A 10,405-nucleotide genomic window follows, 5' to 3' on the forward strand; every position below is an offset into this window, starting at 1 on the left:
CGTGCACACATTTCTGAACTAGTTCTTTTTATAAAAACTTTATTAGCTCAAGAGATGGCTCAGCAGTTAAAAGCGCCGCTGCTCTTCGAGAGGACCAGAGTTAATTCCAAGCATATGGTAACTTACAACTGTCTGTAACTACAATTTCGGGGAATCCAATGACCTCTTCTAGCCTCTGAGGACACTACATATACATTTTGCACAAATATGTATGCAGGCAAAGAACCATACACATTAAACAAAAGCAAGGGCATCTTAAATTTTTTATTAATTCCTTGAGAATTTCACACACCGTATCTGCCCCAGCTCCTCCCTATGTCCACCCCTTCCTACTTCGCGCTGCTGTCTCTTTTGAACCCACCAAATGGAGCACACTCTGAGCATCCACTTGCCTCTTCCTGAAGTTCACATAACCCACACATTCCAGTCGAAAGCCTCCCCACGTATTCTTCCTGAGTGGTTGGTGCAGGGAAATGTATCAGGTTCGTGTCAGCCCAGCTATTAACTGGTTTCTCAGGTATCCACCACCAGTACCTCGCCATTCTTAAATAAAATAAGGTTCACTGGAACACAGGCACAGAACACCATGACGGGCATTGGACTGAGAGCGACAGTGGCCTGCTGCTGACAGGGGTGAGTTGTAGGAACAGAAAGGTTGCCCTGGACAGAAGACAACTCAGGCCCTAGCAAGGAGATCTCATCTCGCCCCTTAGAGTGGCATGTGAAACCTAAATTTGCCTCTGGACTTTTTTGTGTGATATTTTCAGACCATGGTCGACTGCATGCAATGTAAAGAAGAGCTAGCCAACAAGAGGGATGCTGTGTGCTAGTGTGCACACGGGGTACATCGGAGAAGTCCGCTGTACCCAAGACTGTTGCACCTTCCACCTTGTCCAGCAGAAGGGACGAGGACACAGTTCCTGGTGAAGCCGCCTCCCCCTCTGCTGTGGTCTTTGACAACTTGTCTTAGCAAGGTTACAGTAATGGCCATCCAGACTCTTACATCAGAGAGGCCCCACCACAGAGCAGCTGGTCTGAGATGTGTTAAACTGCCTGGTGATGACTATGTGACCCTCCCTCTCTTTTGTCCCAACCTGATACACAGACTAGCCTCCCTGGGCATCTAGCAGAGCTCCATGTGTCCCACCTCAAATAGTCCCCCCTTTCCCCCCCACTCTCTCCAGCTCCTAACTTCCGGTTGAATTGCCACATGCCCCACTTGACCACTAGGTGGCTATGAGTGTGGTAGGACTCCTCCCCCCCAGTAGGCTTGGTCTGTTTCAAGGCTTCTCTAGATAGTCTCTCACAGACAGTAGACAGAATGGTTGCCCTTTAGGAGAGGTATAGGGCAGGGCGGGAGTTCTAGTGAGAATCCTTAGAAAGTTCAGGGGGCCCGAAGGGCAGCCTGCTCCTGCTGCACATGGGTATCACCAGTGAGCCCGGCCAGCCAGCAGGAGCCTGAGGCCTAGCTCTGAGGTGACCCTGGGTCTCCAGTCTGTGTTTGCAGTATAGGATGGAGAGGAGTGGTTCAGTGGAGGGAGAGGCTGCAGCCATTGCTGGTAGCCCTGTGTCCACACTCTAGCAGAGTGATACAGGCAGCACAGGACTGTCCCGGGCCTCCTGCTGATGAAATGGTGGCTTCCACAGCCACTGCCTGTGGCCCGTGGCAGGTGTTCTGGCCCAGGAAGAGGCACTAAGAGGCTGTGGACTGTGAGACTGTAAACTCAGATCTTCCAGTTCCTTCTGAGTTCATTTTAGTCTGCAGTTAACCCTTTCTGACCCTGGCTTCCAGGACACCTTCAGCCCCAGTGTCTTCCAAGGTCCCTGAGTCATAAATGCCCTTTCTTGGCCGCAGCCGATTCTTGGTTTTCCTTGGCCATCTTACAAAGGCCAAGAAAGCCTTAAAAGGGAGCCCGCTCAGATCTCTCCCCGCAGCTCGTGGAGCAGGGAGAGCCTCACCACTCCTGGGCAGGAGGATCCTCCCTGTGACTCAGGATGTCCTGACTGTACCTTACAGCAGCAGTGATCCATCTTCCTTCTGGCACCAGCCCTGCTGTCCTGTGAGCAGCCATGGGGGAGTGACGGGAGAGGGGCCCTGCAGGGATAGGCCCTGCTTCAGTATAACATCTCCTGTTCCTGGAATCGCAAGACCAGGGTCAACAAGAAAGGTGGCCTTTTCTAACAACATTGCCAATGATGCAGAAGGGAGGAAACTTCGCCTCCAGACCGCTCAGTGTCTCTGCTGCGCTTTGCTCCCAGCTATGGGTCTGCAGAATGGACTCCCTCAGACCCACTGAAGGCCAGCCTCCCACCAGGCCTACCTGGAGGTCTTGGGTCAGTATAAAGTCCCTCCAGTAGCCAGGGAGGCCTCGACCTTGTGTTTCAGAGTCGAAAACATTTGTAAAAGCCATAGACATTTTTTTGTTTTGTTTCAATTGAGTGCAAGCAAGCACTTGTGGAGGTGAGAAGCCAGGATGGGGCCTTCCTTTGTCGTTCTTCACCTTATTTTAATTTTAATTTATTTATTTTTTATTTATTTACTTTTTATTTTTTGGTTTTTCGAAACAGAGTTTTTCTGGGTTGCCCTGGCTGTCCTGGAACTCACCCTGTAGCCCAGGCTGGCCTCGAACTCAGAAATCTGCCTGCCTCTGCCTCCCAAGTGCTGGGACTAAAGACGTGCTCCACCACCGCCTGCCTTAATTTTTAAATTGTGTTGACTGATTGACGTTTCTTGTTTGTTTTTGAGATAAGGTCTATGAGAACCCAGAGCTCACCTCCTTGTTAGCTTGGCTGGCTCAGTGAGCTCTGGAGACTGCCGGCTGCTTGCCCTCAGCCCCTTCGCACTTCTGACACTATCTGTTTGATTGTTTCATTCTTATGTAGGCACTGGGGATGTAAAATTCGATTTTGCTGCTTGCCTAGCGGGCCCCTTTCTCACTGAACCCTTTCTGCACGGCCCAGGCTGGAGGAAGAGTGAAACAATTCTAAGATAAAATAGTCACAAGGCTAGCAGGGCCACCAAGATGGCCGTGCAGGTAAGAGGTGCTTACCACCAAGCCTGACAACCTGAATTCAATGCCTGGGGTTCGCCTGGTGGGAGGAGAAAACTGGCCTCCGTAAGCTGTCCTCTGACCTCTACACACAGGCCACTCCATGTGCTCTCCCCACACATATAAATAAATGAGTGAGAGATCGACCTGTCTCTGCCTCCCAAGTTTGGGAATCAAAGTTGTGCTCCACCATCCCCAGTTTTTCTAATGCCAAGGAACAGCCAGTTATCCAAGTTTGAGAGGTTATCTTGCTCGGTTCTAGAAGGAAGGTCTTAGGAAGGAAGTTATTTTGTTATTTATTCTTCCTAGTAAATAAAAACTTCCCTAACTTAAAAAAAATGAAATAAATAACTGAGTGCAATAAAAGAGCATCGCTTGGGGCTGGAGAGATGGTTCAGCAGGTAAGAGCACTGACCGCTCTTCCAGAGGTCCTGAGTTCAAATCCCAGCAACCACATGGTGGCTCACAACCATCTGTAATAGGATCTGATGGCCTCTTCTGGTGTGTCTAAAGACAGCTACAGTGTACTCATATAAATAAAATAAATAAATCTTTAAAAAAAAAAAAGGCAATCGCTTACCCCCTCTGTGTTTCGTACCTATCGACACGCATGTTTCTGTAGTAAAGTTGACCTAGGAATGCAGGAGTGGTACTTGTATATAAACTGGGACGTCAATAAATTAATAGAGTGAGCACTGGCCCCTTTAAAGTTGTGTGGTTAGTCAGGGGACACCATGGCTTCAAAACAGGAGAGGAGCCAAGACAGAAAGAGTGGCCAACAGAGCTCATCCCCTCCACCCCCCAGGCTCCTAAATGACAGTAATCCTCTCTTGAACATGACCTTGACCTTAACAAGCTGCTGTATTTCAGAGTTCCTTGGATTGGAAAGGATCATTTACACCATAGTGTTAATGATGCCCATCACTTCTTTAATGACAGACACTCAGGTACCATGGCAAAGAAAGATGGCTGAAGAGAGGATGAGGAGGTACGATTTTGGAGCCTAAGGGACAGGTTCTGGAAGTGCACAGGGCCTCGCTGAGGGTCATGGCACCAAATAAAGAATTCAGTGAGGAGACTAGTAAGAAAAGCTCCAGTCAGGAAAGGCCCTGGGCACTGCAATGGGCTCTCATGCTTTCGGGAGTATGGCGTCCGTAGACAAAACTGGGTGTGGAGAAGCTAGAGTACATACAGAGTAAAAGGAAGACAGGGTTCTTAGCCAGCCTTGGGTGCAGGTCTGTCATCCTGATATGAAAGAGGCTGAGCTAGGAGGGTTACAGATTCGAGGCCCACCTGGGCTACAGAACATATTCAAAGACAGCTAGGCAAGTTGGCAAGACCCTGTATCAAAATGTAAATAGAGGCCTAAGGATACGTGCCCACATGTCTACTGGAGCACACTTGACTAGTGTGCAAACCCCAGGTATGTTACTGCATCCCTCAGGCGGGTCCCCTCCCTGAGTCACCCTTTGACTCGGTTTTTCTGCCCGCTTCAGTGTTTCCTCACTAAGATGTGCCCAGCTCAGGAACTGTACTCTCTGTTCCGTTCCTTGGAGCTTCGATTCCTGCTTTAGGGAGGGAAAGATGGGGGCTGGAGTAGCTTGTGCATTCTTTCCAAAGTCATGCTGAACCCCAACTTCAAACACCACCCCCTCCTGTGGATAGAGAAAAAAAAAGGCAGGGAGGAGTGATCTTACACTGAACGGTGGAATCAGAGGCTCTGTGGAGGTGGCACGTGTCTCCTTTGCTGGAGAAGAGCTTGAGGGGGGTCTGGTTGGAAACTGAGATCTGGTGGCAGGGGAATGTAGGGAAGTCAGATGCTACCCACAGGCAGGGGCTTCTTATGCCATAGATGGCTGAGGGTGGAGCATTCCTGGGTCCAGTCTAACCTGGGCTACATGGTGAGACCTTGTCAAAAAAGGAGAGAGAGGACGGACAGAAGGAGGAAAGGACAGAAGGGAGGGGGAGGGAAGGAAGAAAGAAGGACAGAGGGAAGGAGGGAGGGAGGGAGGAAGGATGAAGGGAAAGAGGGGGAGGGAAGGAAGGGGAGAAAAACTGAACAAAACAGAAGTTTGGGTTTTGACCCTATGCTCAGGACTTCTGAGTCTTGTGTGACTTGGAACTGCTTCGCTCCTGTCTCTGGTCTTAAAATGTATCCGGGCATCTCTCTTGGTAAGATCGACATTCCCCAAGTGCTGACTTTTATTTTATGACAAGGAATAAGTCCCACCCTCCATGCGGCAGTCCACACACCAGAAGGACCACCCAAATGGCCGAGTTGCAGAGAAGACCAGGGCACATGTGCCAGAGAGCCCTGCGCGCGACTCCTGAGACCCTGGAAGCCAGGCAGGCTTCTGAAAAGAATGAAGTTTTGCCTTCTCTCCAGCCTTTCTGATGGAATATTTTAGAACTTGCAGATTCAATAAGTGACCATGGAACCCCCTCCCCCCAAATCCGATAAGACAGGGCCACAAGCTCTTCTAAACACTGTGGCCACAGAACATGTTCAAAGACAGCCCAGGCAAGCTGGCACAAGGTTGTGGAGTGTGGAGGCCTGGATGCCAGCACCTGCTGCTCCCTATACACCATTCCCTGGAGGGCAGAGCTGCCTGACACGTCTCCACAGCTGCTGTGGGGAGATGACTGACAGAACACACAGCCCCAGGGGAGTGCCATGAAGGGACTCCAAGAAAAGGCACAGACAGCCTTGGTTTTTGCAGCCCACCATAACCTTTTTTTTCTGAATTCTTTAAAAAAAATAGTTATTTTCATGTATATAAGATGGGGGAGGAGGGGGCTGGAGAGATGATTCAGCAGTTAAGAGCACTGACTGGTCTTCCAAATGTCCTGAGTTCAAATCCCCAGCAACCACATGGTGGCTCACAACCATCCGTAATGAGATCTGACATCCTCTTCTGATGTGTTTGAAGACAGCTACAGTGTACTTACATATAATAATAAATAAATTTTTGGCCAGAGAGAGCAGGACTGGCGTGAGCAAGGTCGGAGTGACCAGAAGTCCTGAATTCAATTCCCAGCAACCACATGATGGCTCACAACTATCTGTACAGCTACAGTGTACTCCTATATATAAAATAAATAAATAAATAAATAAATCTCTAAAAAGTAGGATGTGTGGTTTCAACTCTTATTTTTAAAGTGTCAACAACTACGCCACTGATTTAAAATGTTACTTTGCTTCATTGTTATAAAAACTCAGGGCTCTCTCCTCCCGTCCTTCTAACACATCTGTCTGTACACAGCCAAGTACTCTACAATGTAATTTTTGTCTTGTCCTTATGTTCTATTCAGTTTCGCCAGAGCAGGGCGGACATATGGTAAAGGAACGGGCGAGGTGCTTTCAGGAAACACAGTGGCTCTGCGCCCTTTCCCACGCACTTTGACCCACCAAATATGGCCCTCATTATTTCTGTAACTTTCTTTTCTTAACCACTTTCTTTCTTTCTTTCTTCCCTTCTTTCTTTTTAAATTTTATTTATTGTATGAGTGCTGTGCTTCATTCATATATATCTGCATGGCAGAAGAGGGCATCAAACTCCCTTAGAGATGGTTGTGAGCCACCATGTGGTTGCTGGGAGTTGAACTCAGGACCTCTGGAAGACCAGTCAGTGCTCTTAACCACTGAGCCATCTCACCAGCCCCATCATTTTCTTTACTCTTCTTAGATATTGTGTTTTCAAATAAGCTCTAGAATTATTTTGGCAAAAATAAAAGACCCATTTTACAGTTCTTTCTAATTTGATAACATTTAAAAATATCTTTGACAGGGGACAGAGAGATATTAAGGCCCTGGCGCTAAGCCTGACAACCTGAGTTTGATCTCCAGAACCCATGTGCTGGCTGGTTTTATGTCAACTTGACCTAGCTAGACTCATCTGAGAAGAAGGTTTAATTATAAAATTATAAATTATATAATTATCAATTATAAAAGGTCCAGAAGGTCAGGCTGTAGGCAAGTCTAGGGACATTTTCTAAGTTAGTGATCAAAGACAAAAGGCCCAGCCTGTTGTAGGGGGCAGAGCAAGACTTGAACAAGCCAGTAAGCAGCACTCCTCCATGGCCTCTGCATCAGCTCCTGTCTCCTGGTTCCTGCTCTGTTTGAGTTCCTGTCCTGGCTTCCTTCAGTGATGAACAGTGATGTGGAAGTGTAAGCCAAGTTAACCCTTTCCTCCCAAGTTGCTTTGGTCATGGTGTTTCCTCACAGTGATGGCAACCCTAAGACAACCCACATGGTAGAGAGGGAGACCCCACATGGTAGAGAGGGAGACCGACAAACCCCCAAACTCCCTCAAGTTGATCCCTCACCCTGGCCTCTGCACTGGAGTGCATGTCAGAGCCCTACCACACGTAAAATAAAATAAAATATTTAAATTAAATATACACACACACATCAACTACAAACGATTCACACTGCAAGCACCCTGTACATAAAACACAGATTACATTTAAACTCAAGCTGGTTTGGAATGAGTTTGGGTTCTCTTAATTATTCAAAACAAAATGAAATTGCTGCTCATGTGCCAAGCTTTATCATTTTGAAGAAACCAGGCACTATCTTTTGTAGTCACCAGCCAACTCAAACTGAAGCGATCTAACAAGCCTGAGACTAGTCAGTATGGGCCCCTGTTTGTCTTGTTTCAATAACAGTTGCTATGGAAACAAGTCACTGACCTACTTCCTCCCACCTCCAGGTACATGCAGGATTTCCATCTTTCTTGGTTTCCTGTTCCTCCCCCTGTCCCCACTCAGGAATTCCTTGGACGGGTCGCTAAAGGATCTTACCGGAAATGCGTCTTTTCATGCTAGTTCCGGTGGCTCACACGGGCACAGCCTGTGTGGGTTCTGCCTGGAAAGTGCCTGATGACCCAAGGCAGCTCCCCCCGTGCCAGGGATGAGCAGATTTGATTTCGAGGTCTCAAGTGAGGATTGTCCATTTGGACCCACCAGCTTTGCGTGTTCCCCAGAGTGGCTTTCCACACTGAGCTGCAGTCTCCTGCAAGAGCAAGCAAGCAAGACGCCCGCATGCACGGTCCCCTCCTTCCTCGCCCCACATTCCATTACCCACGTGCCAAATCCACTGACATTTGCCTGAAGCTGCAGGTTTCTAGATAATGGGAGTTGTACTGTGCCCATCCTGGGTACCACACATCTGCACCTTGGATGGCTTGGGTCCCTGAGTCCCAGTAAACCAGCGACCTGAAGCCCCCTCACCCCATCCCACAGGCAGGCTTCTGTGGAGATATTGAAAAGTGCCCTGTGTTTAACTTTACTTACTGTCCGGCATTTGCATGACCTGGACAGAGATGGGAAATTACAGCTGTGCTGAAAGCAAAAAGGAAAAAAGTCCTTAACCATGTCCTCTGTAGCTGCGGAACTATGTAGCGGAGTTAAGTCGGCAATTTAGCACAGTGTGTTAAAAACAAAACTAACGATAACAAGGGGGACTTGCCTTCAAGTCTGACAACCTGAGTTCAGTCCCTAGGCCTATGACGTAGAAACAGTCAATCCCACAAGTTGTTCTCTGACCTCTACACTTAGTCATTCTCCACCAGTGAAACGAGCCAATTCATTCAAATTATAATGCCAGGTTTATTGGGAAGCGGCTCTTGAGTGGATTCACTGGTCCCAAGGAACAAGGCCAGGAAGTTGCCATGGAGAGAGAGAGAGAGAGAGAGAGAGAGAGAGAGAGAGAGAGAGAGAGAGAGAGAGAGAGAGAGAGAGAGAGAGAGAGAGAGAGAGAGAGAGCAAGAGAGAGCAAGAGAGAGAGAGAGACAAGGAGGAGGAGGAGGAGGAGGAGGAGGAGGGAGGGAGAGAGAGAGAAGAAGAGGGGGAAGAGAAAGAGAAAGAGCGCGTGCACACAGGGAAAGAGAAACATTCAGAGAGAGGGAGAGAGCGATGGGAAGACCAAAATGTCTGGATTATATAGGGAAGAGCTTCTGGTTTGGGGGAAGCCCAGCCCCTCAGCTGGAAAGCTCAGCACAGAGGTTGGGGTGTGCCAGCCATGCCCTGTAACAGGTAGGGACTGAGGGATGCTGGGAGAACCTGGAGGCCCGGTCAGATCTGGTGTGTCAAATATGCATCTTGGACTTTTGTCCCGGGTCTGAATTCCAACACATACACACGTGCTATGGACACACAAAATAAATAAAAGGAAAACGAGAAAGCCTGGTAGTGGTCACGACGTGCTTTGGGCATCGAGAGAGAGGGCCTCCTGTGGTCTCTTTACTTTTACAGAGATCCCCAAATAGGTAAGTAACCATGACCAAACCCCACTGCTTAGCAAGGTGAGAAACTCAGCCGCCTAGACCCGGGGTCTGCTGCTTCCTGTGTCCTCCCGTCAGGGGACACAGCACACCGTGGACTCCTGCTGGCCTGCATCTTTGCATAAACTGAGTGTGGTGGCTGAAACAATGCCCATTACTGAGTGGGTGGGTGGGTCTCTGTGTAGTGAGGCTGTCCATGTTTGCCCTCTCCTCATGGACTAGCCACTTGCATGTGAGTAGACCCCGCTCAGAACTGATTACCCTTCTCCAGAACCAACCGGGTCTGTGAACTCATGAACCCAACACACTGATGCCTTTAAAACACCTAGCTTTAAAGTCGGATGTAGAGTGGCCAAAGCTCACTGTCCCATTTTATCAACTCCCCCAACCTCAGCAAGAGGCTCTTTGCTCTAGACAAGGTGCTCTCAAAGGTCATGTCCCTGTGTCCCTGTGTCCTTGTGTCCCTATGTCCCTGTGTCCCTGTGTCCCTGTGTCCCTGTGTCCTTGTGTCCCTGTGTCCCTGTGTCCTTGTGTCCCTGTGTCCCTGTGTCCCTGTGTCCCTGTGTCCCTGTGTCCCTGTGTCCTTGTGTCCTTGTGTCCCTGTGTCCCTGTGTCCTTGTGTCCTTGACTGAGATATTCAGCCATGTGACCTTGGACAAGTCCTGCTGCCTTCTGAGCATCGGTTTTGTGCTTGTGTGTCTACACACTAGGGACTGTGTGGCTGTGTTTCCAGCTGGGACATCTGGGAAGAGGAGTGAGACTTAGAGGACCCTCCCCCCAAGGTTGAGTCTCTGTGAAGTGGCAGGTTCAAGGCCCTCATCCGGCTTCCCAGAGAGGACTGTTTATACCCAGCATATTATATGGCTGTTAAGAAAATTCTCTGAGAAAAATCCTTTCTCTCTCTCTCTCTCTCTCTCTCTCTCATAAGAGAAGCAGGATATAATGCTGGTTTTGTAAAGAAAAGACAGCACTAAGAAACTCTGTCTGTACACTTTCCTATGGCTGATTGGTGGGAAAGGCCTTGCCTGGTCAGGAGACACGGGCTTACAGCGGAACAGATGTTAAGGCAGT

The sequence above is a fragment of the Mastomys coucha genome, unplaced genomic scaffold (genome assembly GCF_008632895.1).
Source record: "Mastomys coucha isolate ucsf_1 unplaced genomic scaffold, UCSF_Mcou_1 pScaffold13, whole genome shotgun sequence".
Classification (NCBI taxonomy): domain Eukaryota; kingdom Metazoa; phylum Chordata; class Mammalia; order Rodentia; family Muridae; genus Mastomys; species Mastomys coucha.